The sequence below is a fragment of the Sinocyclocheilus grahami genome, unplaced genomic scaffold (assembly GCF_001515645.1).
Source record: "Sinocyclocheilus grahami isolate Dianchi unplaced genomic scaffold, SAMN03320097.WGS_v1.1 scaffold410.1, whole genome shotgun sequence".
Lineage (NCBI taxonomy): Eukaryota > Metazoa > Chordata > Actinopteri > Cypriniformes > Cyprinidae > Sinocyclocheilus > Sinocyclocheilus grahami.
Genome location: NW_015505589.1, coordinates 228080 through 255402, shown reverse-complemented (window position 1 = coordinate 255402; position 27323 = coordinate 228080). Strand labels below are relative to the sequence as shown.

Sequence of the window (27323 nt, the reverse complement as noted above, 5' to 3'; positions counted from 1 at the left end):
CACACACACTCTCTCACACACACACACACACCCACTCACTCACACACACACACACACACACACACTCTCTCTCTCACACACACACACACACACACACGAAACACACACACACACCACACACACACACACACACACACACACACACACACACACACACACACACACACACACACACACACCTCAGGCCAGCTCTCTTGGCCTGTTCTATTCGTTATTAGCCATAAACTAATATCGTATGCGATCAAATTATATTTAAGCAATATCACACTAGCAATATAGCTGAATCACACCTGCGGTGCATAAACACGTTTATGATACTGCTTTCATACAACAGTTCAACAAATAAAAAGTTAATATTATACAACTTACATTTTATACCAAATATTGCCACTTTGTCAATTTTTTACTCCACCAGCAAAAATATTTGCCAACATATCCACAGCAAAACACACAGCAGGGCTCCTGAATGAATCAGTGTCTTGAACAAATTGGTTGAGTGAATGATTCAGCTGAACGAATCAGTGTTTTGAATGAGTCGCTTGAATGAATTATTCAGATCACTCACTCATTAGCATTTTTATCAGTATTGTCCCGTAATGCCATGTTGTTCTAGGCTGTTTCTACGTGTAATATAAGTCACCTATTTGTAAAAGTACTAGCTAAATGATAAGTTAGTATTAATATGTCAGTAATATTGCTAATAGCTAAGCTTGGTGAAATTATTAGTGCATCAGTCCATACTTATAGCACTTCCCTGTTCTTCATACCAGTCGACGCTTGCACATCAGCGTGTGTGATTATAGCATGATGAGTCAGTCAAAGCCTACAGCAGATCAAGGGAAGAAATTCATGGTAACTTTATGCATATTTCATATATACAGCCCATCAAAGACTAAATAAGTAAATGCTAATTAGTGATGAGCAAAATGTGTAGGCTGAGCAGGCTAAAGCAGAACATGAGCATCATGTTCTTATTTCATGCAGTTTAGCTTAGCAGCTATTGTGAAAAAAGTACACTTTAGCATAAAATAGTTTTTTTAATTTTTAAAAATAAAGTATAATTAAAAACTGTATTTGCAGATAATATAAATGAAATAAAAGGCAATTTAAGTATACTTAAAGTACAAATCCATGACTTAGTTTTTTTAACACAACTAAGTACATTTAAAAAAGTAATATAAAATAAAGTATAATTTTATAAATAGATTTTATAGTATTGCAAGTGCACATTCAATACAAGCAAGCACACTTCTTTTTCACAAGGAACGAATTGCTGACTAGTTGTTGTTTGCTGCTTCTTTACAATGCTAGCAATTAAACTAATGCTTGGCAAAACAGACTGTCTATCATATTTGACTTTGTCTGACTTCCACAGTTGGGGTGTTGGCTCTTCGTTGAGCTCATATGCTGTTACAATATGGCTCAGAAACATTTTTTAAAAATGCTAATGGTCTCTGTTGAGTGATAATTGCAACAGTAAAAGTTAATTGCTGACTAGTTGTTGTTTGCTGCTTCTTTACAATGCTAGCAATTAAACTAATGCTTGGCAAAACAGACTGTCTATCATATTTGACTTTGTCTGACTTCCACAGTTGGGGTGTTGGCTCTTCGTTGAGCTCATATGCTGTTACAATATGGCTCAGAAACATTTTTTTAAAATGCTAATGGTCTCTGTTGAGTGATAATTGCAACAGTAAAAGTTAATTGTTGTTACAGCAGCACATTTAATATGAAAGCATAAAACTAATATAAAACAACAATAAAATTGAGCAATAAAAAGTCAAAGCCCCAGTGTACTATAAAAAGTGAAAATACAAAAACTACAAATAAACAGCCATGTTGCTCAGATACATCTGTTGTTAATATGGGAATGTTCAGTGAAATTAAGACAGCACTGCACTCGTTCCCTCTAAGCACCTTTGCCTTTCTATAATCCACAGTTTTAAAATCTGCTTTGTAAAGCCCATTTCAGCCCATGACATCAAAGTAATCTGCTTTTAAATTTTTTATGTTTTGCCTGCCCCTTTTTCTTTCTCTTGTATTTGTGTGGTCACATTTAGTATTTAGTACTTCATAACACATTCAGTACTTCATACCTCTAAATACTTATGGTGTGTTGGATCCATGTGCTGACTCTTATGACAAAGAAGTACACTTAAGCACTTATTGTGGCTGTACTTATTTTGTAAGACACTTTTTTTGCAATTAAATTAAACTGTTTACAGTTTAAGTTTAGATTAACTTAGCAGTGCTTTTTTGACCGACATAAATAGGACTTAACGTAATTTCGTAATACTCATATACCTGAATGTCATTTCTATCGAAACTTATTTGTCATGCATACAAATATGTTTGTAATTGCAAACAAACATGCTTATTTGTCATGATAAAGTTGCAATTTAGCTACATTTCAAATAATATCTTTAAATGTAATATTGAATATCACACATTAGTTAATTTATAATCAACTACTTTGCATGTAATTTAGTAGGTTAGTAAACATATCAAAATAAATGTACTTCTTTAAAGAATGACTATTAAAACATAATTTAAAATGTGCTTCTAAGTAAAGCTTTTAATTTGACATTATTATGTCAAAATATTCAGTACATTTATTTTCTTTATCAGAAGGGGAAATACCCAAAATGTGGAGAACATCGAGAATTTTTTAAAATTTTGACAAACCCAAAGTCCAGAAGTGGGCAAAACGTGGGCAAAAAGAGGGCCTATCTGGAGCATAAAGATCAGACCATCAAGCTACAATGAATCCAGTTTAGACGACCAGGAATTCGAGCTATTTCGGGTCCAGCCCCTTAAAGGACTTCACGATCGGAGAGCCTATATATTCCCTAAGGCTGAATGTCATCTTTGTCAGCTCCTGAATTGAAGCACCTTTATCAAACTGAAGGAGAGAGCAGGTGTTTGAGAAGCCTGCAGAATTGGTTAGCTTGTGTCTCGAGCTCCCTGAGGCTGATTATATCAGGCTGTGCCGCTGTGTGGATCTTCCTCAATTCCCTTCACAACTGATCAGCAGAGATAGCCAGGCTGAGACTGAGGGAGTGGGATGGAGGCTTCAGTGTCCTCACTGCATGAAAGGGTTATAGTGGGCAACTGAAAACCAAATTTGACGAAAGCAAGCTTTGCTTTAATGCATGGCTACTGTCCAGTTTGCAGTCGGTGATGGTTTTCATCCCACTCCACACCTCCTTCATGCTGTTCTGACAAAGTTTGCAATCACGCTTGTGAAGGCAATTTAAGTATACTTAAAGTACAAATCCATGACTTAGTTTTTTTAACACAACTAAGTACATTTAAAAAAGTAATATAAAATAAAGTATAATTTTATAAATAGATTTTATAGTATTGCAAGTGCACATTCAATACAAGCAAGCACACTTCTTTTTCACAAGGAACTAATTGCTGACTAGTTGTTGTTTGCTGCTTCTTTACAATGCTAGCAATTAAACTAATGCTTGGCACGCTGTGTGGATCTTCCTCAATTCCCTTCACAACTGATCAGCAGAGATAGCCAGGCTGAGACTGAGGGAGTGGGATGGAGGCTTCAGTGTCCTCACTGCATGAAAGGTTAATTGTTGTTACAGCAGCACATTTAATATGAAAGCATAAAACTAATATAAAACAACAATAAAATTGAGCAATAAAAAGTCAAAGCCCCAGTGTACTATAAAAAGTGAAAATACAAAAACTACAAATAAACAGCCATGTTGCTCAGATACATCTGTTGTTAATATGGGAATGTTCAGTGAAATTAAGACAGCACTGCACTCGTTCCCTCTAAGCACCTTTGCCTTTCTATAATCCACAGTTTTAAAATCTACTTTGTAAAGCCCATTTCAGCCCATGACATCAAAGTAATCTGCTTTTAAATTTTTTATGTTTTGCCTGCCCCTTTTTCTTTCTCTTGTATTTGTGTGGTCACATTTAGTATTTAGTACTTCATAACACATTCAGTACTTCATACCTCTAAATACTTATGGTGTGTTGGATCCATGTGCTGACTCTTATGACAAAGAAGTACACTTAAGCACTTATTGTGGCTGTACTTATTTTGTAAGACACTTTTTTTGCAATTAAATTAAACTGTTTACAGTTTAAGTTTAGATTAACTTAGCAGTGCTTTTTTGACCGACATAAATAGGACTTAACGTAATTTCGTAATACTCATATACCTGAATGTCATTTCTATCGAAACTTATTTGTCATGCATACAAATATGTTTGTAATTGCAAACAAACATGCTTATTTGTCATGATAAAGTTGCAATTTAGCTACATTTCAAATAATATCTTTAAATGTAATATTGAATATCACACATTAGTTAATTTATAATCAACTACTTTGCATGTAATTTAGTAGGTTAGTAAACATATCAAAATAAATGTACTTCTTTAAAGAATGACTATTAAAACATAATTTAAAATGTGCTTCTAAGTAAAGCTTTTAATTTGACATTATTATGTCAAAATATTCAGTACATTTATTTTCTTTATCAGAAGGGGAAATACCCAAAATGTGGAGAACATCGAGAATTTTTTAAAATTTTGACAAACCCAAAGTCCAGAAGTGGGCAAAACGTGGGCAAAAAGAGGGCCTATCTGGAGCATAAAGATCAGACCATCAAGCTACAATGAATCCAGTTTAGACGACCAGGAATTCGAGCTATTTCGGGTCCAGCCCCTTAAAGGACTTCACGATCGGAGAGCCTATATATTCCCTAAGGCTGAATGTCATCTTTGTCAGCTCCTGAATTGAAGCACCTTTATCAAACTGAAGGAGAGAGCAGGTGTTTGAGAAGCCTGCAGAATTGGTTAGCTTGTGTCTCGAGCTCCCTGAGGCTGATTATATCAGGCTGTGCCGCTGTGTGGATCTTCCTCAATTCCCTTCACAACTGATCAGCAGAGATAGCCAGGCTGAGACTGAGGGAGTGGGATGGAGGCTTCAGTGTCCTCACTGCATGAAAGAGTTATAGTGGGCAACTGAAAACCAAATTTGACGAAAGCAAGCTTTGCTTTAATGCATGGCTACTATCCAGTTTGCAGTCGGTGATGGTTTTCATCCCACTCCACACCTCCTTCATGCTGTTCTGACAAAGTTTGCAATCACGCTTGTGCTGTTATCATTTCTCCCCTATCTCGAGTACCATTTTCATGTCTTCCTGTATCCTCTTTGCCGCCTCCATTTGTCTTCAGACCACCTTCTTTTGGCTCAGCAGGTCCTTCAGAACTTTAGTGATTCATGTTTTGTTGTTGGGGAAAACAACACGGTCCTCACTAAAGCACCTCGGTGTCACTGTATGACTCACAGAACACGTCTTATTCGGTTTACTTCAAGTAAAGCCTCCTTTACTTCCGTTTTGTCCTAGTGGTAAAAGGCACTTGTTAAATGGTCAGTTTGCATTAGGGAAGAGATGCTGCATCCAGAAGTCCTAGAATTTGTTGGATCTTCTTGTTCTTGTTCGGTTCCCTCATAGATGAGATGTCGTTTATTTGCTTGCTTAATTTTAATTGTTCATTGATTAATGCTATTCATTGACTTATTAAGTCTGCTAAATTGGAACAACTAATTTTGTATTTAATGCACTTTAATTGTACGGAAGAAGTTCTTAGGTCCAACTAAAGATATACTGAAGTATATTTGATTATGCTAAAGCGGAACTACTGCAAGTATACTTCAGGTTTAAATATCTTGCATTTAAAGACCGATATTATTCAAATATCAAACAATCCTCATCAATGGTGGCATTAAAACACATTTTAGGCTTGATTTTAAGAAATGTGCATTGTGCAGAAGCAGTACTCCAAATAATGTTTAATTATAATTTTTACATCAGAAAGTCTTGAGCGATATGTCAGTAAATATGTCAATAGATTTGAACTATACTTAGTATGAAATAAATGTATTTTAAATATATTACTTTTTTACTAGGGAAAACATCATAAAAACTTGTTACTACACTGATGAAAACTAAACTAAAATGGTTATAGTTAACAGGTTCAGTAAGAGGGGAATGTACATGCTACTGAATACAGAAATACGATGTAGAAAATAATAAAATATGATCCAAATTGTCCAGATAAATCTTACCCATTTCAGTATTTAAGAAAAAAAAAAATCAGTCAACTCCCTAGAGGTTCTTTTCATTGCTGCCTTTTTTATACATCCTCTATTTTCTATAATGCCAATCTTATCTGGTCTCTTGAGAAGAAATCAATTACATTGCATCACTTCTGGGTCATGGCCAAAGATGTAACTGATCTTTGTTTACTGAAAGAGGGATTGTGTTTCAGAAAACTATTTATTTTGTTTCATAAACAGCACTCCACTCTACTCTTTCCTTATTTTACGCAAGTAGCATTAAATGATATCCCTTTTTAATCATGATGGCACTTCCCTTAGGACAAAGGCCTTTATCTAGTATATACACAGAGAGCCAAACTGCAATTACTGCTTGCCCTGATAACCCAGAATTTTATGTTTCTCGCAAATTATCCTCCACACTCTTTAAAATAAAGGTTCCAAAAAGGGGTTTTCGCAGTGATGCCATGGAAGAAACATATTTGGTTCCCCAAAGAACCTTTCAGTGAACAGTTCTTAAAAGAACCGTTGTTAAACATTTTTCATGGAACCCACAGATGCCAATAAAGAACCTTTATTTTTAAGAGCCAGTCAACACATCAGTGATTATACAGGATGGGTGTCAGATGTATTAGCATCAAGGTTTCTTTAAATCGCTGTTTTGACAGGTTTTCTCTACTGTGATGCATCATCTAGGGTGTGATAGTCATGTTTGATCTAAGAATCTTCTTTAGAGAAGCTATTTATCTTCTCTGAGTATTTGGCCACATACACACTGTAAAGTTTTTAAGGGGATAGTTCACCCAAAAATTAAAATTCTGTCATTAGTTACTCACCCTCATGTCATTCCAAACCCGTAAGACCTTCGCTCATCTTGAACCACTGATGTCACATGGGCTATCTTACTGATGTACTTACTAGCTTTCAACACCTTGAACATGGTAGTTGTGTTGCTGTCTGTGCCGGGTCAGAAAGCTCTCAGATTTCATCAAAAATATCTTCATTTGAGTTCCGAAGATGAATGAAGGTCTTACGGGTTTGGAACGACATGAGGGTGAGTAATTAATGACAGAATTTTCATTTTTGGGTGAACTATCCCTTTAAATACAGGAGTGAATCTGTTGAATTATCGTTTTGTGTGTATACAAAACCGAACTCACTCTCGAAACTGCCATGACTGACATCATTGTAATCATAGTAGCGTTTTGCTGTCTCGTGTTTGGTATTCACTATTTTTGACCAAAGTAATATTACAGCTACCAAAGACTCATTATGTTCGGCTATCTTAACTAAATCACCAACAGAGGCGCCATGTTTTGTTTATGTTTGGAAGGCTGCAAACATAAATGCATGCTCTCAAAGGGTTGCCATGTCCACTATAAGTGATGATTATTTGTGCTTTAGGCTTGTTGTTTGGGCTCGGCTCATCCAGTTTATAGAGTTAATAAAGTAGGCAGGTGCAGGACGCGATATCTTGTTTTGGGCTTTTTCCCAAGATAACACATTTGGATTTGGATTTTTTTTCCTAGCAAGATCAGGCAATGCTAATGAGTCAAGATATACTTCGTTCCCTGTGATTTAATGCACCACAACTTTGATGTATGTCTAAATGCATAATTAACAACTAGTTTTTTCAGTTCGTTTTTGTACACACTGCACGAATTTCACTTTTTTGTGAGTCATTTCGGTAGTAGAATACAGTTGTCACTCCCTTAAATTACTGAACTATGTTCTTCTTGTGTACAGAACAAGATTTAGCACCAAAAGGTGAATTGACCAACGAATTTAGTGTGTATTGTAAGAACTTACAATTCATTCAAGATTTCATTAGCCATTGTGTTCCCTGGGAATCGAACCTATGGCCTTGTCCTTATCAACACCAAATTCGAGTTGTTCCAGCACAAGTTTTATCAGATCTAGACAGAAAGTGGGGGCAGAACATAAGAACAGCATCAGGGTCAATCCTGGAACAGGCGGAGTCAAAGAAAATAACCCAAACAGGATTAATCCCCAGATTTCCTGTTTGTTACGCGGATCCCTTTTCACCATGATATTGGGTCACATCCATTTAGTCTTGAGTAAAGTAGAAAAGAAACCAGCGACTGTACAAAAGATATTACTGTTAATTAAATAACTGCTGATCCTCAGATTCAGGAGCTTTGATGATAAAAGACAGTTAAAGACCTGAAATATTAAAGATGATGTCTGCTAATAAGCTGCAATGAGAGACTTTGTTTTAGAGAAAACTGACAAGAGAAGTAACAAAGGTGGAGAAATAGAGACATTATAAGAGAAGAGCTTGAGGCATGTCAACTCTCTTTCACAGTTCTCAAGTGTATTTAATGCAGAGGAAATTAACCTAGACTTGGGAAAATGACATATCTAACAGGTCTGTTTTGGTGTGTATCTTTTAAATGCTTTTTTCTCTCAGTAGTTGGACTGAATATACAAGCATTTATCCTCAAGCCAAAAGTGCTGATTCGTGGAGCAGGCAATGTGGAGTTGGTGACAAAGAAAACTAACACTATGCCAACTGGCTTAATCCAAACAAACTTAATGGTAGAAGGCTTCAGTGTAGGCAAAACATACAAACTGTCTGAATTCACGAGCACAGAATTGGACATATGGTGGAGATTTGATTGAGAAGCCCTCCAGAGTGAGCAGACCAGCAGTCATTTATCTCATGTCATAAGCTCATCTGTATGTGCTGTGAATGTCTTGAGGTGGATCTAAATTAGTGTTTCAGAGCCAAAGGCTGACCAGTCTTGCATAGTAAGACATTTGACTATCGTGGAAGTTCTCAAACATTTTCAGGTGACGGAATGATGGAAAATCTGGGGGAATCCACCAGCTTTCAGCAACCTGATAACAATTACCTGCCATTTTAAATTCTAGGTTATTTATTTATGTATTTTTATCCTGTGTCTTGAAACACACTCAATTATATTGATCCATATTTTACCACCAATTTACCAATTTTATGAAGGTTGCACAACTGGCCTAAAAAATCTACTATAATTTTGACAATTGTAATCTTGATCAGCAAATCAGCATATTAGAATGATTTCAGAAGGACCAAGTGAAAATTCAGTAATACATTTCAAAATATATTAAAATAGAACTCATATTTGTTTATATCTCACAATTCTGCGTTTATATCATGGCGTTCTGCACCCCCCTAAAAAAAAGGCTGAATTGTGAGATAAAAAGTTGCAATTAAGATTTTAAATCCATGATGTAAACTCAGCATTTTGCAGGACAAAAATAATGGCAAGAGTTTCTATCTTGCAATTCTGTATATAAAAAATATAGGTTGCTGTGACTTTTTATCTCACAATTCAGGCACAACTCAGAATCTGATTAGAAATACAGCAAAACCAGTATTATTATAATATAAAATAACACTTTTCTGTTTTAATATATGCTCATTTGAAGGAATTTAAAAGTTTAAAGGTGGAGAATGTAAAAACAGCAGTTCATGACAAGAAAATATGTGGTTTTCTGAGTCCTGAACTTAAGCCAATTCAGATGCTGAGGCATAAGCTAAAGAGCTGTGCAATTAAGACAACCCAGAAGGATCTTTAAGTAACTGAACAGTAGGCTCTACAAGGCAAACGGAATTCAAGGGTTCACTTACTTTTTCCACACTACACTGTGAATGATTGCTCAGTGTATTCAGTAAACATGTGAAAAGTTCTACTGTTTGTGTATTATCAGTATAGCCAGATTGTGCTTGTTTGTAACTGTGCATTAAACTAAGATTAGACTACAATTTATGAGCAATGCAGAAATTCAGAAATTTTCAAAGGGTTCAGAAACATATACAGTATATAGGCTCTTTCATTCTATAATACTTGTCTGTTTGCAGTGAGCTATTAAAGTCAGAGTCAAAAGGTTCTGTGCAACAATGGCAAGCATTGTTCTGTGTCTAAATCTCTGGTCGTTCACAGTCTTTGCCCTCAAATCCTTTGTGTGGTGTGCGTGAACATTATTGACACAAACCTTCATGTCCCCAGGAGAGCTCACCACCAATTCAGTGACTCAAGTCTTACATAATGACTGTCCAGACCACAAGTCAGAAGCGCAGAGAGGACCGCAGCTGTGTGTGTGTCTGTGTATGTAGACCATAGCCAAAGGCAGTACTGCAGCTGCAGTGTGTGACGTTCTTCAGAAATCCCTCAGCACTGCCATTACAATAAATGTGAATGTGATTGCGGATCAGTGTAGTGAAACAGACAATATATAATACACAAATATTATTACGCATATATGCATAGACGCAAAGACGCACACTTAAGCATACTTGAATACTTAAGTGAGAACTGAATGTTTTCAGGCAGTACTTGCTTCTTAATTGCAAATAACTGAAAATGTAATGTAGTTTAAAGTTATATTAAATGCCATTACCTGAACTTAAGTGTGCTTTTTTGACTCACTTAAGTAGGTCTTAAAGGGATAGTTCACTGAAGAATGAAAATTCTGTCGTTAATTACTCACCCTCATGTCATTCCAAACCTGTAAAACCTTTGTTCATCTTCGGAACACAAATTAAGGTATTTTTGATGAAATATGAGAACTTTCAGACCCTGCATAGACAGCTAAAAAAATTACGGTTGAACCACTGATGTCACATGGACTATTTTAACGATGTCCTTACTACCTTTCTGGGCCTTTTTGGTAGTTCCATTGCTGTCTATGCAGGTTCAGAAAGCTCTTTGATTTCATCAAAAATATCTTAATTTATAAAAAAATATCTTAAAAGGTCTTACGGGTATGGAACAACATGAGGGTGCTTAATTAATGACAGAATTTTAATTTATGGGTGAACTATCCTTTTAAGTACATTTTTATACATAATTTGATAATTTCTTCTATTGTCTTTGAAATATGGTTAAACTGTACTGCTGAATGTACTGACAAGCATTTATGGTAACTAAAATATACTTAATTGTAATTTCTAATGAAACGTATGCAACATATTTAAATATACTACTAAGTATGCAATTTAGTACATTTATAATAACTGACTTTTTCGTCAATAACTAATAACTGTTAAATAATAATAATAACTGACGTTTCATTTCGTTTAATAGAATAAGACACTACAGTTAAAATTACATATGACAAAAAAAGCATGACAAATTGTTAAAACGTTATGTTATTAAAATGATGTAAAATGTACCTCTGCAATTACAATGACAGCTTTTAAAAAATACTCTTTTTAAGATTTTAGGCACACTACAAGCGCATATTCAATACAATTAAGTGCACTTCTTTTTCACATGGGATGTCCTGCGGTATACACTGTCAAAATGTTGTCATGTATTATATAGTATAATATTACGAATTTTAAAAGTGTACTCAAGTGTGTTAAAAAGTGTACTCTCTTCAAGTATACTTAAGCGGCCATATATCCAATTAATATGATATAATCTTCAAGTACAGTGTTTTAAAAAATATACTTTTAAGATTTAAAATACACTGCAAGTGCACATTCAATACAATTAAGTGCACTTCTTTTTCACAAGGGTCTGGCTCATAGCTAGGCCTACAGTATACAGAACAGACCCATGAGGCTCACTACAACACAAATGGCCTTAGAGATACAATACAGGAATAGCACAATTTGATGTGACAACTGAATGCCACTAAATATGGGTCCATTTAACTAGCAGATTGTTTAAAACACCAGCAAAGACTAGATCAGCACAGGTTGTGTCTCTCACGTGGTAGATTTATCCCAAAATGGACAGTTTACACTAGCTTTCATAGGCTTTACTAGAAGTGTGTCTCACTAGGATTATCCCACATGCGGAGTGGGTGACTGTGGCATGCCAGATATTGCACAAATTTCAGTAAATAGGCCACCTGAACGCAAGCGCACACGTACACGTACAAAGGCACGCGCAGACACACGCCACAGCTGTCAGATTAATGTTCCACTGAAGGTACTGACACACAAAGTGCTGCAGAGCTGCAAAGGTGCTGCTGTTGGCCTGAGAAATGTCTCCCTCCCTCCTTTTCTCTGTCTTCATCTTCCTCCCACTCTACTGTCGCAGACTCTTTTGATGAAATCCCCCAGCTGTCTTGCTCTCCTCACGCTGCAGTCTGCCAGTCAAAATACACCTTTCATAGATGCTGCTTATCTGAACAGATTCATGGCCATATAAAAAGTCCCGGCTGTACTGAAGCACCGTGAATACTGTACAGCATCGGTGCTCTGACGCAGCAATTTTTTAACACTCGCAGCAGAGGATGGATGCTGAACATTCTTTAATGTCTAGGTTCATTGGTCCCGAGACTTGCATTGACTTAGAGATGACACAGCATGGGAGTGAAGGGGGAACAGTCATTCTGAATTAAATCAATGGTTGCCGAAGGACAAGTAAAGCGTTGCCAGGGAACAGGTTGCTTAGTAACAACAAAGAGTTGACTGGTATTCAACGGCTTAATCATAACATACCTTCACTGTCAAACCGCGTCCTTCAGTGCAGCAAGGTTAAACATCCACCCTGAGAACATTTATTTGCAATAAATTATACTTTAAAGGTGCCATATGATACACTTTTGTCACATTTTATTTTGTATAGCATTTTGTGATATCAGTACCTTAAAGGATTAGTTCACTTCCAGAATGAAAATTTCCTGATAATTTACTAACCCCCGTGTCATCAAAGATGTTCATGTCTTTCTTTCTTTAGCCGCAAAGAAATTACGTTTTTTGAGGAAAACATTCCAGGAATTTTCTCCATATAGGTAGACTAAAACTGAGGCCAATGGGTTGAAGGTCCAAATGCACTTCTTTTTCACATGGGATGTCCTGCGGTATACACTGTCAAAATGTTGTCATGTATTATATAGTATAATATTACGAATTTTAAAAGTGTACTCAAGTGTGTTAAAAAGTGTACTCTCTTCAAGTATACTTAAGCGGCCATATATCCAGTTAATATGATATAATCTTCAAGTACAGTGTTTTAAAAAATATACTTTTAAGATTTAAAATACACTGCAAGTGCACATTCAATACAATTAAGTGCACTTCTTTTTCACAAGGGTCTGGCTCATAGCTAGGCCTACAGTATACAGAACAGACCCATGAGGCTCACTACAACACAAATGGCCTTAGAGATACAATACAGGAATAGCACAATTTGATGTGACAACTGAATGCCACTAAATATGGGTCCATTTAACTAGCAGATTGTTTAAAACACCAGCAAAGACTAGATCAGCACAGGTTGTGTCTCTCACGTGGTAGATTTATCCCAAAATGGACAGTTTACACTAGCTTTCATAGGCTTTACTAGAAGTGTGTCTCACTAGGATTATCCCACATGCGGAGTGGGTGACTGTGGCATGCCAGATATTGCACTAATTTCAGTAAATAGGCCACCTGAACGCAAGCGCACACGTACACGTACAAAGGCACGCGCAGACACACGGCCACAGCTGTCAGATTAATGTTCCACTGAAGGTACTGACACACAAAGTGCTGCAGAGCTGCAAAGGTGCTGCTGTTGGCCTGAGAAATGTCTCCCTCCCTCCTTTTCTCTGTCTTCATCTTCCTCCCACTCTACTGTCGCAGACTCTTTTGATGAAATCCCCCAGCTGTCTTGCTCTCCTCACGCTGCAGTCTGCCAGTCAAAATACACCTTTCATAGATGCTGCTTATCTGAACAGATTCATGGCCATATAAAAAGTCCCGGCTGTACTGAAGCACCGTGAATACTGTACAGCATCGGTGCTCTGACGCAGCAATTTTTTAACACTTGCAGCAGAGGATGGATGCTGAACATTCTTTAATGTCTAGGTTCATTGGTCCCGAGACTTGCATTGACTTAGAGATGACACAGCATGGGAGTGAAGGGGGAACAGTCATTCTGAATTAAATCAATGGTTGCCGAAGGACAAGTAAAGCGTTGCCAGGGAACAGGTTGCTTAGTAACAACAAAGAGTTGACTGGTATTCAACGGCTTAATCATAACATACCTTCACTGTCAAACCGCGTCCTTCAGTGCAGCAAGGTTAAACATCCACCCTGAGAACATTTATTTGCAATAAATTATACTTTAAAGGTGCCATATGATACACTTTTGTCACATTTTATTTTGTATAGCATTTTGTGATATCAGTACCTTAAAGGATTAGTTCACTTCCAGAATGAAAATTTCCTGATAATTTACTAACCCCCGTGTCATCAAAGATGTTCATGTCTTTCTTTCTTTAGCCGCAAAGAAATTACGTTTTTTGAGGAAAACATTCCAGGAATTTTCTCCATATAGGTAGACTAAAACTGAGGCCAATGGGTTGAAGGTCCAAAGGGCTCTACACGATCCCAGCCGGGGATCTTCACGTCTAATCTAGCCAAACGATCAGTAATATTCTTTAAAAAAAATAAAAAAACTATATACTTTTTAACTATAAATGCTTGTATTGCACTAGCTCTGCAATGTGCATGCATGACTTCACGCATTGCGTAAATTCTGCATTGCTATTTATCGTAAATAGAAAATCTTTTGTAATATTACTTATGTATTATTTAATAATTTTAATGTATCCTAGCGTAATAAAAGCATTAGTAGTGTAAATTGCCTCTGTACATGTTAAGATTGAAATTTTCTGGAATGAGCTAATTATGGCTGAACCTCCCATGTATCTAGAAATTAGTATTTTATTCTTGTGTCTCTGAAATAATTTCTGATTACTTCATCGTGACTAGGTGGGCCGAGTTGCTGAATACTGAATTGAATTGTTATGCAGATGTGGGCAGTTTAATGTTAATATGCTCATGGTTGATGTTTCTTCCAAAAGAGAAAGAAAAATCCTGTGTTCCACAGCTCCTTTTAAACTACGTACAATGTTATATGAATGCACATTTGGAGATACTTAAGAAAATACATTGTAGTGCTGGGTAACTGAAGGGCAGGGACTGACCCACTGAACAGCCAAACTTTAAATCAAATCAAAGTCTCTCCAGATCTGATATACAGCTATTGACACCCACAGACAGCTATTAATACAATAAGCTAGGCCGAGTGTCTCTCTCTCTCTCTCTCTCTGTCTCTCTCTCACTTCACAGGGTCACTCTTAGCATGGATCAGATTTAATCTCCCATAATGTCTCGTCCTGGCACTGACATCGCATTCTCCTGCAGTCCATTCCACCATCTCCCATCTATTCTATTCTATTCTATTCTATTCTATTCTATTCTATTCTATTCTATTCTAAGCTCCAAATTAAAAAGGCAGCACAGAAGTAGCATAAAAGTAGTCATGATATGTGTACTATACATTTTCTCATTTACTCAGTGTGTTTTAAATTAAAACCTGTAAGACTTTTAAGCTTTAAAAAGATGCAAAATTACCATAACCGATGAGGTAGTAATAAAGCAGGCATGTCCGAAAAAAAAAACATTCTTTTGAGATCTTTTCAATAAATCATTTGATCCTAAAAAGTCAATTTAAATGATTAATTGATTAATTGAACTGATTCTGAGTTGGGTTCAGCTCATTGACTCAGTGATTCAGTTACAACAGTTAGCCGCCCAATGAAGGGGAACATTATCAGCCACTTACAGTTCATTTCTATTTTCTAAATCTGTGTTATTATTCTTATTGTGTATTATTCCTCCATGGATATGTATAATTTTTTTATGTCATTTTTAATCAAAATATCATAACACAATCTTCCAGCGAAATGTCAGACTTCTTTCTGGAGTCGTATAATGGATCGATATTCAGTGTTACTTGGATGTACATTACAATACAGAAAATATCTGTCACTACTTACATTACGTTATAACTTTAAATTAAACTTTTAACTTGGAGTAAAAGCCATACAGATAACTTATGATATTTCTATGATCCATTATGTGTTTTTGGGCCAGATTTACTAACAGCTTGCAAAAGCGCATACCTTCTTTTGGCATTAGAAAACTATTGTCAGGAATTACTAAAGGTATGTGGTGAAAAAAATAGTGATAAAAAGGTGTCAACAGATATTTTTGCAACCATAAGTACTGCATATTCATTTGTACCAATGAATTGTTCATTGTTTTCCCTTTCAGACACAAAATTTATGGGAGGAGAAGGGCAAGGTGATTTACTGTACTACGGTTTGCGGTAGACAATTTACTGGTATTTGTGCCATTATTTAATGAAAAAAGTCTTAACCAGTTTTGTATTTCAAATGGCTGTGATAGCTGCTGATTTGCGCTGCTCTTGGTAGATTGCATTGGTCATTATGGAAATGATCTGGCTGCATCTGTGTTCTTTAATTTGCTCAGCAGATCAACCAAACTTATCACTCCGATCTGTACTTTTATGCGATTGTGATGCTAATTTGCCCTGTTTAGTAAATCTGGCCCTAAATCTGCATTATATTAAAATCCAAAAGCAAATACATCTGTAATCACATGCCTTAGGTAAAACTGTGACATCTCTGATGATAAATTGATATGCAGCATATTATACAAGTCCAACAGTGTGATTGAGTGCCTATCCCTATAAGCCTATTGTTGGGGGTTCTTTCAGGAATGCATCTCTGACCTTGCACCTCCATCCATGCACCTGCACACACACACACACACACACACACACACACACACACACGTCTGGTTTGCTGTCCTTGTGGGGACTCTCCATAGGCGTAATGCTTTTTCTACTGTACAGACCGTACATTCTATTGCTCTACACCAACCCTACACCTAAACCTACCCCTTACAGGAAAATATCCTTAATTGTGCATACAAGCACACATGCAAACATACAGTACACACTGACATGCGCACACTCAAACATTACCTCTGATTTTCTTTTTTTTTTGGTTAAATTGAACGTATGAATGCATGAAAAGGTTGGATTTTTTTTTACTTCAATTCAATAAGTAAGCAAACAGAGTCACAGTGTTGATGGCATTCAGCTCAGCAAACACAGATCTCTATCTTTTTCTCTCCATGCAGTCTGACCTACATAATGGAGAACTACTGCCTGATGGTGCATGCCACTGCCACAAGAATACACACACACACACACACACACACACCAATATCAGATACGCATGTAATGCACCAGACATATTGTGCATTCATGCTTGAAATCCACATGATTCATTCAGATTTTTCATTACTATTGTGATTCCTTCAAACATAAAATTTTCTGCACAAAGTCACCTGATATGTGTGTTTGTGTGTGTGTGATAGATATATAGATATAGACAGATATACTGATTTGCCTTGTTTTAATTATCAATGTTGAAAACAGCTGGTGCGTAATACATTTTTGTGGAGACTGTGATACAAGCGTGATGTCAAATGGTTTTATACTAGTCAAAATGAAACAACACTTTTTAAAAGTGATTTTTCACTACTATTTACAATATACTGTGCATTTTCATGGATTTAATAAAATATTTTTGTTATAAGAGATGATAAAAACAACTTCAAAACCTTAATAAAGAAAAAAAAAGAACTTGACAGCTGACTGTAAAATTAAAAGCCAAACATGTGAGTAACGTCATTTATTTAAGCCAAGAAATAAACTTCTATTCAAAATGTATAATGAACTATACAAAAAGCATTTCAAATGTTTCTAGTTTGTTTTATAGTACCCCAAAATCAAACAGTTCACCCCTTACATGCCTTATCACGTCCGTCAAAAACTTGCTTGTTGTCAGTAAGAATATTAGAACTAAAAACATTGACAGAATACACTCATGGGCATCAATCCCTTCACTGATTACTTGCAAGCTAAGAAATAAGTCAATTATTACCTTTTGATTCATCGGTTTTCAATATCTTCGCAGTTGTTTAAAAGGCAATTATCAAATTAAGTTTGATAAAATATTGTTTCATTTTTCAATAAAAGATTATACATTTTACATGATTTGTTACATTTAATTACCCCTTTCCAGGTTTTCAGTCATATTTAAATAACCAGAGATTTGGAAAATGTTAGTTGAAAAATGCCACCCACAAGGACATTCTTCCCTTTAACTCTTTGTATAATTACCTGGTGTGTTAAAATTGTATCCTTTTTAACAGGAAGCCCACAAGTGAACCGGCCCACTAAGAAAAGTCCCTGTGTTCCCTATGGCCAGTTCATCCCTGCACACCACACAAATTACCTTTTTTAAGAGCCGCTGGTTGCACTGACATTAAAGCGTTCATAGGTCAGACCAGTCTGAGACAGTCCTGAATACTGCTACTTAACAGGCCAGCTTACAGAGATCAGCACCCGCACAAGGAACTCCAGCCAGCTGAGCGGCTATTAAAGATTCGTCCCACAGAGTGGGAGAGCAGGACAAAGTGTTAAGAGCCAATACTGGCAGACTTCACCAGACTTCAATGGCACATGGTGTGAAAACAGTCCTGTTGAAAGAGGACATGGTTTTGGACTAAACACACACACAGCTTCTTTTAGCACATGGGATGGAACGTCATATGTCACTGTCTTGCGCACGAACATGTCAACTGCCACAAAACCCCAGGCAAAGCGCCGCTTAGAAATCTGTTGTGTCTGTGAATACGATAAATAAACACGACATCAATAAAGTCCTTCATATGCAACACACAAAGCTGTAGAAAAGGTCACTAAAGATGACTAAAGACTAAACTGTCATACTATGTTAATGCTGACTGCAAAAACGAGCTACTAATTATATTATTACTGTGCAAAATCAAGCATGATTTATGCTGATTAGTGCAATATGAATGTCAAGGTCAAAAATGTGCAATACTGCTGTTGCTTTGCATGTATTGCATGGATAAGCATGACTCTACATACATGCAAACACACACACACACACACACACACACACACACACACACACACACACACACAAAGCAATTAGACCATCAATTTCTCATAAATAAAATCTATGAAATTGACATCATTGTCTGACAGAGGAATAAAACATGGAAATTCATAAATTCTATAGCAACAACAAGATACAAGCCCTGATCAGCTAACTTCCCTACGTAAAGAGGAAATGAGAATATAGGGGACAGACCAGTGAAAATGGAGAACAGAACTGAGAGAGACATGCATGAAAACCGGCTGAGGGATTCAGTATGGTTCCAGATGAGAAAGGAGATCCTCACCATACTCAGAAAGGAGAGAGAGAAAAAGGGAGAGAAAGAATAGGAGATTAAGAGAGAGAGAAATGGAGAAAGCACACAGTGCGCTTGGGGTGAAACTGACTCATCCAGCACTTACAGGGACAGCATGTACAATTTCTTCATTTCCATCTCTGCTCTCAAGGTAATTTATTGTTCTCAGCAGTGTATGGACAAATGTGACTGAATATATGAATATTAGCTGTTTTAACACCAAACAGTTGCTTTGGTATAGTCACATTAGTAAATTTTTTTTAAATTTCACATGCAAAAAAGGTCCATTGTCTATTGGCAATAATGTAGCGATGTATGAAATGCATTTCACAGTGAAGCTACTTTCAAACCAAGCAGTTTTCTGTTGGTCATTGCAACGAATTTGCTTGACCAACTTCAACTCGATGCAAAATCTGTGTGCGGAAATCTTTTGCTCTAATGTGACATTACCAATCACATGGATTCCTCTTAAATTGTCTTGATTTTGCACTATTTGCAAATACGCAAATATGCAATTCGCAAACAATGGCAAATACAACCATACTTTCACCTCACGATTGCACATAATTATATTTAAATGACTGGATATCAGGCACAAAATCTCCCAAACAATGGTAAGTGTGACTGCACCTTTAATCAATAAAGACAGCAATGCAAATGGAAGCATTCCTGTAGCTAAAAACAGATGTGTTTGGCACTAGTAATGCTAAGTTATGGGTTTGATTCCTAGGGAATGCATGAGCAATTAAAAGTAAACTAAATGTTTGAGAGGAATTCCTGACATTAAGTTACATTTTAGACACAATATTGCCAGGTAAGTTGGGTGTTTTTGCTCCGCTGACCAAAATAGTTGCGCTATTAAAATCTGTGGTTTTGAATGAATTGGTTGAGTAAATGATTCAATGAATCAGTCATTAAGACTTTAATTCCTGAATGAACCACCACTCTTTAAAAAAAAGCTTTAGACAATGATTCAATGACTCTCTCATTAAATTAATTGCTGAATTTGTTATATACTACTCTTATTATTTCAAAAAATGTGGAACCGAATTCAGAAAATCACTTATTTTGTTCCTGAATGAATCAGCATTTTTAAACGAATCGGTTGAATGAATGAAATGATGTAACCTGCGGAAAGAGTCATTGAAATATCTATTCATCCATTTTCACGTAGGCAGGGAAACATAGTGCTTCATAGTCCATCATAGTGCTCACAGAAAAATCTGTATCACTAATGCACAAACTGACAGTCGTAAACGAGCAAACAGGGACAAATGGAATGATACAAACAATGAAAGTTCCCAGTGCTGTTGGGCTGTTATATCAGTAATCTTGGAATGCTGCATCGTCAGATTCAAGGACCAGATCTGTAGGCCTATTTATCTGAATAACCAGAAAAGACAGAGAAGGTACGTGAACAGAATTAGGAATTCAAACTGGCATCATCTGCATGAGCACCACAGCTCAATGTATACCTCGCTCTTCAATTTTCATTGTGGTTATGCAAGAACAATTTCATTACTTTTTTAAGGCCACTGCCTACTATGATTTGGCACTTCAGAGTGAAACTTAATGAATTCTTAACTGACAGCAGGAAGGTGACGATAAGAAGAGCGAACTTGCAGACCTCACACAGTTACGTAGCCGAGAAACTTCCTCCAAACATCAGAAGCCCCAGACAGACTTAATTCTTCTCAATCCAGTGGACACAAATAAAGAGACTCTGAGGGTATATGTTTGCTTGTCTGCATGAGATAAAAAATGGCGCAGATTAGCAGCACTACATTCTGCAATCTGCAGTAACACAAGGCAGAGATGTAAGTATCACACAGGCTCAATCTTCTGTGGACATCACTGTAGTGAGTGTTCATGCTTAACCAGCAAGTCAAATACAGAGTGTGTGTGCTGCCAACTCTCTGTGGCTATGTTCACAACTTCACACAGTCCGTGTTTGGGAATGACTAACATCTTTACAAATAGGTGACTCTTTAGTGGTTCTGTTTTTACAAAACAGAAGCAGAAAATATATATAGATCTAGACAGTGGAGCTGGGGGAGGTGGAGGGTTTCAAAGGAATTCTTATGAAAAAAATTCCTAAAGATTAAAGATTACATAGGCATATGAACTACAAATATGAATGATGTGCATAGATAATAAACTCTGCAATATCCCATAAAAAAAGGATTTATTAATTTTGATTTTATGGTTATTTCAGTACAGACTAGAGGCTGACATTTTTTTCGGGAATCCCGCGGGTCACATGAAACAAAATCACTATTAATCACGTGATTGGGACAGGACAGGAAAAAATGTCAGCGGGAGTGGGCAGGACCGGGAATCGTAATAATACTATGATACCAAACTTTATACACAAATATGCCTTTTATATAAATAAACTATAAACTGTATATCTTAATTTTGAACTCAATTCTAGTTGCCCTGTCTCTTTATGCTCTCCTCCTGTTTGCTCGCGACATCCAAACGCTCACCTATCATTCATCGACCTCAAATATGGCTTTTCATCTGAAAGATGTATGTAGTAGCAACTTTAAATGGCCGCTCAATCTAATGTTAACCTACAGATACTGTATGTGCGCTATTAAAGTGTCTGTGCAGAATGTGTCTGAACAGTAGCGCTCACTGCAATACAGATGGAGGTGCCGGTGCGCTCATTTGCTCTTAAAATTCTCCGCAATTTTTGGTCATACAGATAAAAGTAATACATCTTTCAAATCTGTAAAGACTCTACATTTATTTGTGTGCACTCACAATAACAACGAAACGTTGCGCTTCTGTAAAATAATTAAAGCAAACAGGATGCCATCTCGGTCTCTGTGAACTTGAGCGAGAAACTTCAAAACTCCGTGTATGAAAAAAAACATCTATAGAGAGTGAAATGTCTACTTTAAAAAAATAAATAAAAAAATCTAATAGAAAAAGTATGTGTTAGCATGGATGATTTACATGAAATGTAATGTGTGTGCAGTGCACACTGTGCATTGTTTAAGATGGCTTTCAGTTCAATAAAATAACAAAAAACTACATTTATTCAACTAAGGTGGTCATGCTGTGATCTGTAGCATACTGTAACTGACAGATTCCGGCCCAAAAAAAAAACAACAACACGGGAGTGGGAGGGAATGGAAGTCTTTCTCCAGGGATTGGGATGGGAGGGGATTTTCGATCCCCCAGTTTTTTCGTGGGATTGGGATGGGACGGGATTTTTTTGTGTGGGAGTGGGATGGGAGAGGTTTGAAAATCCACTCCTGTGTCACCATCTAGTACAGACATTTATAGGTTACAAATCATAATTTAAACCTCTGTCCCTTTGCATACCCAATGGAAGTTAAACCACCAAACTATCTTTTCTAGTAGTCATTGAAAGAAGTACCAGTACTGGCGCCTCTTTGAGAAGATTTTGTTCATGATGCTCCTTGTTACATAATGCAGTTTCTTTAAAGCTAACCAACAGAACTGTTCTTAACAGAACAGCATTTAATGAACATGTGATTAACCTAGTTATAACTTCCACTCTGTATGAAGTCTCATCTCCTCCTTTCTCTTCAGACTATTGTCACTGCTCTTTTCTTTAGCATGTCTCACCTCACAGCCTCTGCCCTCCCCACTGTTCTCACCCTAAAATGGCTTCCCAGGCACCTGCCAGAGACAGCTGACCATGACAACTTAACAAAACCATCCATCAAGGGCAAATACATCAGCAGGATTACAGGAGGGCATAAAAAATCCTTTATGTGGCATTAGGGAAATATTCTTATATAATGCATGGTCTTTTGCAGTGACATAATACTCACTACACTGCCACAATTACATAAGAACTACATCCCCCGACCCTAAAACAAATGAATTACACACCTACCCCATGAATTATGACTGCGGTTATGTTTATTTCCTGATATATAAATAATTATTTACATTTAAAATTGAAATTCAGTTGAATACAAATTCAAAAGGTTGAAATTCAAATTTGAATTACAGTTCTGCATCCTGCTTACTACCTAAAATATAATTTAAATTTAAAAGGTATTACCAATTTAGTTGTAAATGTCACATGAGCCTGAAAAAGACAGTACTGATTGTAAATATAACTGACATTTTAAAATGACGTAAACATAACCAGATGGTCTTAAAAGATAAATTGCAACCAATTATCACAACAGTCTACTTGTTAATGAATACAATAGCTCAGAGCTAAGCCACCCAAAGATATTTTTGTTCATAAGCATCCGACACCGACTCTGCATGGATCTAAGCAATGAGTTGACAGGAAATACATTTTCTTGATTGCCTTTTTGTTGCTTGTCATGACTGTGGCAGCTTGTCTATCAAAGACACTTACATGAGCTTTAAATGCCGTGAGTTGATTGTAACATAACCAGATGGTCTTAAAAGATAAATTGCAACCAATTATCACAACAGTCTACTTGTTAATGAATACAATAGCTCAGAGCTAAGCCACCCAAAGATATTTTGTTCATAAGCATCCGACACCGACTCTGCATGGATCTAAGCAATGAGTTGACAGGAAATACATTTTCTTGATTGCCTTTTTATTGCTTGTCATGACTGTGGCAGCTTGTCTATCAAAGACACTTACATGAGCTTTAAATGCCGTGAGTTGATTGGCGGAGAGGAGCTGTTGTTAACACATAAAGTGTTGATTAAAACCTTGCATCAAACAGATCCAGTAACACTGTATTCTGTCTTTATCAAATGCCAGTTATGAACAACCTGCAGTGAAGTGTAATAGTATTTACTAGCATCTGTGTGAGGCAGAGTTACAAATATATTTTTATACTTTATGAGTTTATGAGGTAACTTTGCATGGTACAGTTTATAATACAGCAGAATGTATTACTGGATTCAGGGTTTATGTAAAAGTGGAGTATTATGACATTACTGTATGTTTTGACATAACGTATGACTTCTGGCAGCTCCTTTTTTTCTCAAAGAGAGAGTGCGTCATGGCATTTTGATGATGGCTGTGTCTGCCTGCAAAGTGTTTTGTAAGGGAACCCAAACATGCATTTAAATTGGTTTTATTCGAGTCAAAATATTTTTACATGACCAAAGCAACCTGAATGCATTAGGTCGTGTTAGGTAAAAATAGTTGGTTCCTGTATAATTATTTTGGCAATGCCAAAGTAATTAAGCTTGCTTAAGAACAAATAGTTCTCACTTGTTCTGTTAGTGTCTGTATGGTTTTTGAGGACAGCTAGTGCTCTAGATGTTCCTAATTTAGGATGGTCCTGTTATGTTTTAATGTGTCTGCGGCTGTTAAAACAGGTCTGTGCCATCTGGCCTGATGTTCGTTTGACCTGAGACTTCACCACAAGGACAAGCAGCCATCAGTGTACGCTATTCACAGAATATATTTCTTTTCCATCTTCCTGTTCCTTTCCTTTTTACATTGCATTATATAAAATTAATCCACCCATCTCTAATTAATAACAGAAACACACACATACAGTATATATGGCCAAAGGTTTGCAATAATTTTGATTTATGAATTCTTTTAAAAAGATTGATTTCTGAAGGATCATGTGACACTGAAGACTGCAGTAAAGATGCTGACAATTCAGCTTTGACATCACAGGAATAACTTACATTTTAAAATATATTCAAATAAAAAAAGAGTTATTTAAATAGTAATAATATTTCACAATATTACAGTATTTTGAATCGAGCAAATGCAGCCTTGGTGAACATGAGACATTTTTCAAAAACATTACATTTAAACGGAACCTGCTCAAATCCCAGTGAGACGATATATCATTTTGCTCACTGTCGTGTGTATAATTTGGAGCTGTGATTTGATGGGGTCTTTATGTGTTCCTCTGAAGTCGATCAACAATCAATTTCCTTCTGCCTACCATCCAATTTCTCAACTAATCTAGGCCAGCCTTCTTCACTGCTAACAAATGCCAAAGATCACCGGTGTCATAATGCAATCTCAAACCTCATTATCCACCGAGAGAATGCACCTTAGGTCTGAAACGATTCAATGTGTCAGGCTGCTCTATGAGTGATGTAACTGCATTGTCACAGTGACTGTCATTAGAATGCACATTATCTGTGAAGCTGCTAAAACTTGTGACTGGTAATAACACATAAGAGCTGATGGTATCTTTATCAAACCTAACTGTTCACAGAAGTCAGCATTTCACATAGTGCAGCTTGGCTGTTAAATGAAAAATCATTAGACAAAAGAATGGCATTCTCTCCAGTGAAAGTTCATAAAGCCGACAAGTCTGTGAGTTTTAAAACACTGTCAGATGGTGATAGTAGGGAAAAAATAACATATTTACAGCCAAACATGTTTTCATTGTCTGCATGGTTGCAAGAAAACAACTTTAAAGTGCTTTTTGATGAATAGCTATTTTTCAAAGAATGCAAAACAAAGGAATGCAAAAACTTGAAGATATGATATACACTAATTTTAAAAACATTTTGCTGGGTAGTATACTGTACAAAGGAAAATAGTTTGAATGTCTGGAATCAGATAAAATGATTAGACAAAACTATTATAGATAAGTAAATAAGAAAATTAAGATTTTGAAGAAGTTTTGTTTTGCTAATCTTAAAAAAAAAAAAAAAAAAAAAAGGTTAAATTTATTTACTTACAAAGATCTTAACATTTTGAATCCCCTTTGATTTATTCCCTTACTTACACAAATATCTTAACATGTTGAATTCCTTCTTAAAGGAAAAAGCAAAAAGTAAAACAGTTATATTATATTATATTATATTATTTTTATTCAGTCATTCATTACAATTCAATTATACTGAATGTATTTGAGTTTAAATTCAAGAGAGAATATTGTCTTGCTTTTTAATTCCCCCAAAATGAGAATGACAGAACAAGACTGTTTTGGGACAGCTTTAGCTGGTGAGCTTCCAAGCATGAATTTTATGACCAAATAGGCATTAGCACCACTGCAGTACTGTCCCTACCCCCTGATGGGAGGAGGAGAGAGAGAATTCAGGGCAGCATTGGACTTTGAAGGAAGCGAAGCAGAGAGAGAGAGAAAGAGAGAGAGAGAGAGAGAGAGAGAGAGAGAGAGAGAGAGAGAGAAACCCTTTGAAAAGAAGCAAAAGCTATAATGCAGCAGTCTGCAGCCAGCTCCACTCATGTCTACACAAAACAGATCAGTCTAACAGTGACAGTGGGCCCGGAATGGGTTTGCATTCACAATGCATGCATTCGCTGACTGTTTCAGAACCATGGAGAGCTCCACTGATACCAGCAGCTCAATCAGCATCCATTTCAGCACCACGGACAGAGTCTCTGCTACAACCGCTGCAATCCAGTCATGACACTTATACCACGGTGCATTTAATAAGAGAGCTTGCTCAACTGCCTCAATTTGTAACATGTGTGAAACACACAAATCGTTTCAGCACTAATGAGTGCAGGTTCTGCTGTACTGCAGGGGGCTGATAAGAACGCATGCGAGAAGAGGTCAGGTACAAGCTAATTTAATTCCTCTCTCACGGGCTAGAGCTGAGCTGTACCTGTAGGCACGAAGCTCTTTTAGAGACTGAGATCTTGCATCTAAGACCCCCTTTCCCCTTTTCCAAGAGGTTAACAACATGAAATGCACCGAAGGTCTGCTTTTGTTAAAACGCTCCAATTATTCCCAAGGATCTAAGACACAGGGAGCCGAATCCACTGCCTGCGGAAACGAAATACGATTAAGAAACAGAGAGACAGACTGAGAAAAGGACAGACAAGCAGAAGAGCTGTGACAAGCAGTCTTGTCCTCTACACTGTAAGAAAACATCTATAGAAAAATGACTGGTATTGGTAATTTTTTGCAAGGACATTATCTGTTAATTTTAACCCTAAAAAAACACAATGCAATGCAGGTGTCAAAATAGGAGTAAAACACCTGTGAAAAATGAATATGTAAAATTCCTTCATGCACTGTAAAAACTGGTAACCAGCAATTGTTACCTTAAAGAGGTATTTCTACCTGATTTAACCAATAAAAATAAGTTATATTGGTATAAATGTATATATTTAAGTTGATTAAGTGATGCTAAATTTAATTATGTTTAATATATATATATATATATATATATATATATATATATA

General features: G+C 36.5%; 1 protein-coding gene across 3 annotated transcripts in view; it reads right to left on the bottom strand.

The window, feature by feature from the left end:
- The window catches only part of slc12a5b (solute carrier family 12 member 5b), a 67252-nt gene that overhangs the window by 38808 nt on the left and 1121 nt on the right, over positions 1-27323 (bottom strand). The window lies entirely within an intron of this gene.